Source organism: Cupressus sempervirens, chromosome 1, assembly GCF_028749045.1.
Source record: "Cupressus sempervirens isolate cs-2001-9-10 chromosome 1, ASM2874904v1, whole genome shotgun sequence".
Taxonomy (NCBI): Eukaryota; Viridiplantae; Streptophyta; class Pinopsida; order Cupressales; family Cupressaceae; genus Cupressus; species Cupressus sempervirens.
The window spans coordinates 784624732-784631252 of record NC_143118.1 but is presented as its reverse complement, the minus strand read 5'-3'; positions in this window follow the sequence as shown (position 1 = coordinate 784631252).

Here is a 6521-nt window from a genome sequence, read left to right as displayed (position 1 = left end):
GCAAGGGTTAATTATGAAGGTTAACTGAAAAACTTACTTACTTGAAAACATGTATTAAACTGGAAATTTAAAACCTTAATTCAAAAAAATACACGGGTGTATTGTATGAGTAATACTGAGAATCGTATACACTTGAACATACATTGAAACGCAAATTGAAACTTATATTGAAAACAAAAATTGAAACCTTACATTAATTCAACAATATATTATCAATCAAATCCAACTGTGAGACTATGATGTTTTCTATGTACTGTCTATATTTCTTTTTGGATTTTGGTGTTGTTTAGATGTCGACCAGTCTAGGATGTACACCAGAGGTTTTGTGAGATTTCTTGGATACTATTATGTGGCTAGATGTTATGATGATTCTTGTGATTCAAATTGGAGTTTATACTTATGAGATTTGTTTTGTGAGCATTTATGTGTATTTGGATTTAGTTTGATCCATCTTGTTATCAGGTTGCCTATTAAGGAACCAAGTTTGATCTTTATGGGTGTTGTGGTATGGGACACAACTATGTTTTTATGTGCTTAGGAGAGGTTGTCTAGGTACGTGACTTGGGAGTGGCTTGCATAGGGGTCCGGGACCCAAAGTGGTCAGTACACGGGTAACCTAATGCAAGTTATGTAATAAGTGATAATCTAGTAAGTAAAATTTATGGGGGGAAACACACTAAAAAGATAAGTTAGAGATAGTTGATCCACCCATGCCTTGAGTGCTTGTATAGACCAAGGATGGGAATGAGATGAGTGCCTCGTCTTCTTGAGAGGGCTTTCTAGTTTCCATATGTGTGATGTTGAGGGTCCGGGGTTCATAGTAACCAGTCCAGGGTAACTCAACGCTTGAGGGTCCGGGGTCTATTAAGAGATCAGTCCAGGGTAACTCAAGCAGCCATGTGATGACACTCCCTAGTATGTAGCCTAAGTCTTCTCTGTAGATTTGTGTATCTCTGGTGGTGTACTTATTGTTGGATGTGTTTATTGTGGATATTTACTTTCATTGAAGATGATTGGTGATTCATGGATGTTGTACTTTTGACATGTGGCTTTTGACTTGAGATGATTATCTTTCGTTGACTTTATCTTTTGATCTTGGTATTTGGTTTATACTTGGTTTGTGTATGATGTTTGGTTATGTGATGTCAGTATTGGATTGAGTGTTCTTTCTTTCTTTGGATTATTTTATCTTCTTAAGTAGTATGTGTTACCTTTGAGGTAGTTTTGGCTATTAGGGATACCTTGCCTAGGAATGTTTTATGTTTGATAGCCGTATGTGGATCGTTCATTATCTTCCCTGCACGGTGGGAGTGGAAGCCTGACTAGGTAACCACGCGGTCGGGAGGTAGTGCCTTCTTACCATTTGGGTTCCCCTTCACATTGCCAGCTGTTGGATGTTCGTTGTAGAAGATGTACCTTTATCATTCTTACTTCTTATCTCAGAGACTTCTTTTCAGATGAAGTATATATGTTATCATGTATTCTGTTGTACAGTATCTATTTTCACATACCCTGCGACATGTGCAGTGGATGTTATTGATTGGATGTACTTTCATTGTATTGTTTATACTTATGCATTTGCTTATGCGACTATGTATCTGTTATTCCTTTATGATCTTGAGACATTGTACTTGAAACTTAAACTAATTAATTTAAGATTATTAAATGTGACTCAACGTAAAGGAACCTTTGAGGAATTGAAACTATATCTGTAATTGCAAATGTTTATTTGTTGTGTATGTTCATATTGCTTCCGCATTAATGTTATCTTGATGTTGTATAAAGTTCAAAAAAAAAAAAAACGTTCAGTAAACATTGTAACATGTTAGGTTTATTTCTCTTGGGTTCCTGAGTGGGGCGTTACACACTTATTGCTTGAGTTATGGATTACACCTCCAAGGAAGGACCTATATTGTAACTAAATCAAGTGGTCTAGCTAGCTATTTAAGAAATTGGATTTGATGTAGGGAAATATTAGGGATTAGTAGGATAGATGTTAGAAAGAAGAAAGTATAAAGATTGCAAGTTCTAAACTCTGATGTTATAATGTCATTTTATGGCCATAACCCAACAGGCCCATCAACCAGACATGTTGTTTCTAGTTGATGGAATATTTTATCATTATTAAATCTATGAAATTCTATTGTCTCTTTTTTTTTAATTTTGTGCTTTATTTCATGTACTCTTGGCAAGTTGTTGGGTGATTGGTTCTAGTATCTAATTAGCTTCTTTCCCTATTATCCTTGCATCAAAAATTCATCAAGGATTTTATGGGTTTTAGGCAAGGTGACCCTATATTCTTAATTTTTTCCATCCTTTCTAACTCCTTGGGAAGATTCTTGTTCAAATTAGGTTTTGAAGGATCTATCCATAGCCTTAATCCTTCATGTTGTCCTAATTCTTGCACCCATAAACAATTTGTAGATGACACCATCCTCATGGGGGACATGTCTATCTGCAAAGAAAAAAATATGAAAGAAGCTATCAATTCAAACTTTTATTCTATGAGCCAATTAATTAGCTAGAATTCATTTTTTCTCTTCATCCTCAATACCCCTATGGATCATTAATACAAAATTTCCAGAACTCTTGGTTGCCTCATTTATTAGTTACTTGGTTCCTATTTGGTCCTTCCTCAATATCTCAATCCCCTCGATTGCTTTCAGAATGTCATCCTTGATAAATTCAATAAGAAGTTAGCAAGATGGAAAGGTAATCTTCTTGTCCAAGCTAGTAAAACTACCCTTCTCAAACTTTCCATCCAAAATCTCCCTACCTATGATTTAAGCCTTTTCAAAATTCTAGGAAAATATGTTGATCTTCTAGAAAGATCTAAAATTAATATCTTATGGTTGGGCATGGAAGATAAGAAAATGACACACTTCATAGCTTGGAACCAAATCTATCACATGTCTTTTTACTATTCCTATGCTCATGAATTTTGGAGCCATGTTATTGCTAGATGGAACCTTAATTGGATATTTCCTAGAAACATTGAAGCCTTTGTTAAATGATGGATATACCCAACCATAAATGATAATGTAAAGACTATGTGGAATATCATCCCACCTCATTTAAGATTGAATATTTGGAGGGAAATAAACCACCATGTCTTTAAAGACAAGGAGTTTTTGATTTGGGTGATAGAAAGGAAACCTATAAAAGGCACTAAGCAAAGTTTCTCATCACCAAGAGAAGCACAAATATTAGAAATGATCGTTTCCTCTTGGCTCTCCCCTTTTCAGTGATTTCAATGTAAATGTTGTGGTTTCACAACACATGCCCCATTTTGAGTCACAAAATGGGGAACCCCTAGTTTCAGAATTCCTTATGATGCATCTAGTTTGAAGCCTTAGTCATTTTGGACCCTCCCCTAGGTCTAGGTCAAACCTCAGCCTGTGATTGGGAAGGGTCAGCTAGTGAGACGCAGCTATAAAGATCAATTTTTAGACTTTATGTGCTTAAATTATGCAAATGTGCTCCTGCATATATGTGTCAAGTGCACACATGCATACTTCACCCCCACTTTGGGGATGCACACATGCCCACTTGTGCATTTGCACACCCTCGAAGGTGAACACCTTCACAAGTTGCACACTTGCAGAGGTGCACACTCTAGTCCCCCCTTTGCTTGCACAATATACAAGTGTGCAGTTGTGCACATGCACACCATGCACACCTTGTCAAGGTGTGCACATGCACTAGTGTGCAACTGTACACTTTTCCATTTCCAAGGAAAATTAGCGCACTAGCGAAAGGTATGCTAGTGTTCAAAACTAAAATTTGGGGAAAAAATCCACTGTATTGTCTATTTTGACTGGTCTTGACCCAATTTTTTGTTAGTCTAAGTCTTGTGGTTTCCTCTTTTGGGTCTTCCAACATAAGATTACTAATGTTTTCTTCTTTATTATACAGATACAAAGGCATCCTTAACTTGTTAGAGTCATAACTTTTGACCTAGAGCTTAGAATTCAAAACCATTTACATCATTGGAAAGAAGAACTAAAAATCTAATTTAAGTCCCTAAAATAGTGACCCTTCAGCTTTCCAATTTTAGGGATTAATGAAAGTTTTGACATGAAATTTTGAGCTGAAGACCTCTGAAAAAGCCAGTTAAAAATGCCTAGAAAGGCTTGTTTAAAAAGATATGAAAAAGTTTCAAACATTTGATCATTTTGGAAGAGATCGAGAAGAATCAACCAATCAGAAAGAAGAAAAAAATCAAGGCATAGAATTTTCAGCACATGAAGATGTCCATAACATGAAGGTGTGCAAGTACACATAACATGAAGGTGTGGCACATAAAGCACAAGTGCAAATATTATTATAGCATGTTCATTATCAACAACAATAGAGATATCGTCTAAGCTAGTAACCTTCACCTTTAAAGGAGTCACATGTAAGTTTTGATTCATGAATTTACACTGAAGATCAAAGATATAGAGGTTGGACACATGAACCATAACAAGTTCCTCATCTTATGAAACTATTAATGATAAGATTCAACACATGTACTTTGGGATTTCACATAGAAGAAGAAGGAGTTCAAGTCTATGAAAATGTTGGGATATAAAGATGGTATAAATAATAAAAAATGACAAAATAAGTACACAAGAGTGCTCCTAGACCTTGTCTAAGAAAAATCTAGAAAGCATTTTCAAAACATTGAACTTTAATTTTTTGGTGAATTGATCACCTTACACAAATTCCCTAAAGGTGGGCAAGTGCACAAGGTGTGCAACTGTGCTATTCACATAGGTACATTGATAGTTTTTGAAGAAGAAGCAATGTGCTGACACTTAACTGCCAATTAATATTTTACAACATTTCATGCACTAGAAACACATTTTGATGGCAATTCAACTCCAAGAAATGCATAAAGAAGGCCAAGCTTCCAATGACTCTTAGATCCTCTTGCAACTTCGTTCTTCTTATCTCCTTCTTTTATTTTTTTAAGTCATGTAAACGTTTATACACCCATTAATTGACATAAATAAGGGTGAAGACCTACTTAGCACCATTTAGAGAGTCAGATTGTATATGATTAGATTTGTATTATTAGTTTTAATCATATATTTGCATGAATAGATCTCTCACTCTCAACACAAATTGAGGAGATGATTTCTTATAAATTTAGGAATGTAATTTTTATTCTAGGTCATTTATTTTGATGTAATAATATATGCTATTGATGCTCTGATTCTAATTGTAGTTATTCTTGCCAGAGTGTGTTATATTTGTGAATTCTTATTCATGAATACAAATGGAGCCAATGGTTTTGTTGTGTTGATATTATTGTGTGATCTTTTAGTTCTCATATTTTCCATGTGTTGACAAATTTCATTGATGTACCAAGTTGGAGAAGAGATCACCTTATTTTTCCTACATAGCTTCTTGTCTTGCATGAGCACACTTTTTGTGGCCTTGCAATTCAATGAGAAGTGAAACATCTTTTGATTTTTTCTAAGTTCCTATTGAGAATTGCATCAGTAAATTTGACGAACTGATGCTCCTATTCTCATGGGTTTCCTGCCCAATCTTTTTGATGATTTAACTCAATTTATCTTTTTTTGATTATATATTTTTTGATTGGTTAGGATAAAGAAAAAAAAAAATTATTTAAAAATATACAAATTTCCAATGTTAATAAAATAAAAAAAATCTAAATTCTAGAAGTTTCCATTCCAATGTCCAAAAGAATCTAGAATCATTGAGAGTTTCGGATGTCTGGAACAATCCAGAATTGTTTGAATTGGCAAGGAGTATTTTAATAGTAGCCCAATGAGTATTCTAATAATAGCCTAAGGATGCTAAAAAAATTCTTTAAGCCTATAAAATTGTTTGAGAAAGGTCAGAGAAGCTTATCTCTCAACCAAAAAAAGAATCCACTAGAAATGTATTATGCCAAAATTCTTTGTAGAATGTGATTGATGCAAGATAGATTAGATGCATATCTCAATGCAACCCAAGGACTTAATCGACCAAGAATGTGCAATTAGCTTGTGCCGAGTTTATCTTAGATTTGACAGTCACTCACAAAAAAAGCCCCCATACTTGCATTCTTCCACCTAATGTTGCAAAGAGTTCATAATGGATCTTAGTCTATGAATCTAAGAAGATCATATTCGTGGGCAATCAAAGAAGACATGTTGCTCAGCTACCCAAGTCTTGAAAACAATGTTCCAAATTTGGGTACTTTGTTGAACAACATCTTCAATTTTATTCTACAAAATATGGAATGCTCGGTACTTTGGAGAAAATCTCCCTACATACTTCTTGATGGCCTTTGTCATCTCAGATTTATCTAAATCTAACATCACTCTTGCAAGTGTAATCTCTCTTATATTTCTCTTTTTTTGTGAGACTGTATTTCCATCTTTGCTCAACTCTATCATATAAATTCTTTAGTAGAGAGTTGGCAATCTCAATTGGAGTCATCTTAAATGTTTTCATCATGGCATATACTAACTCTTCTACCTTATCCATATCTAACTTTTCAAGTCTATCAAATTCAATATGTG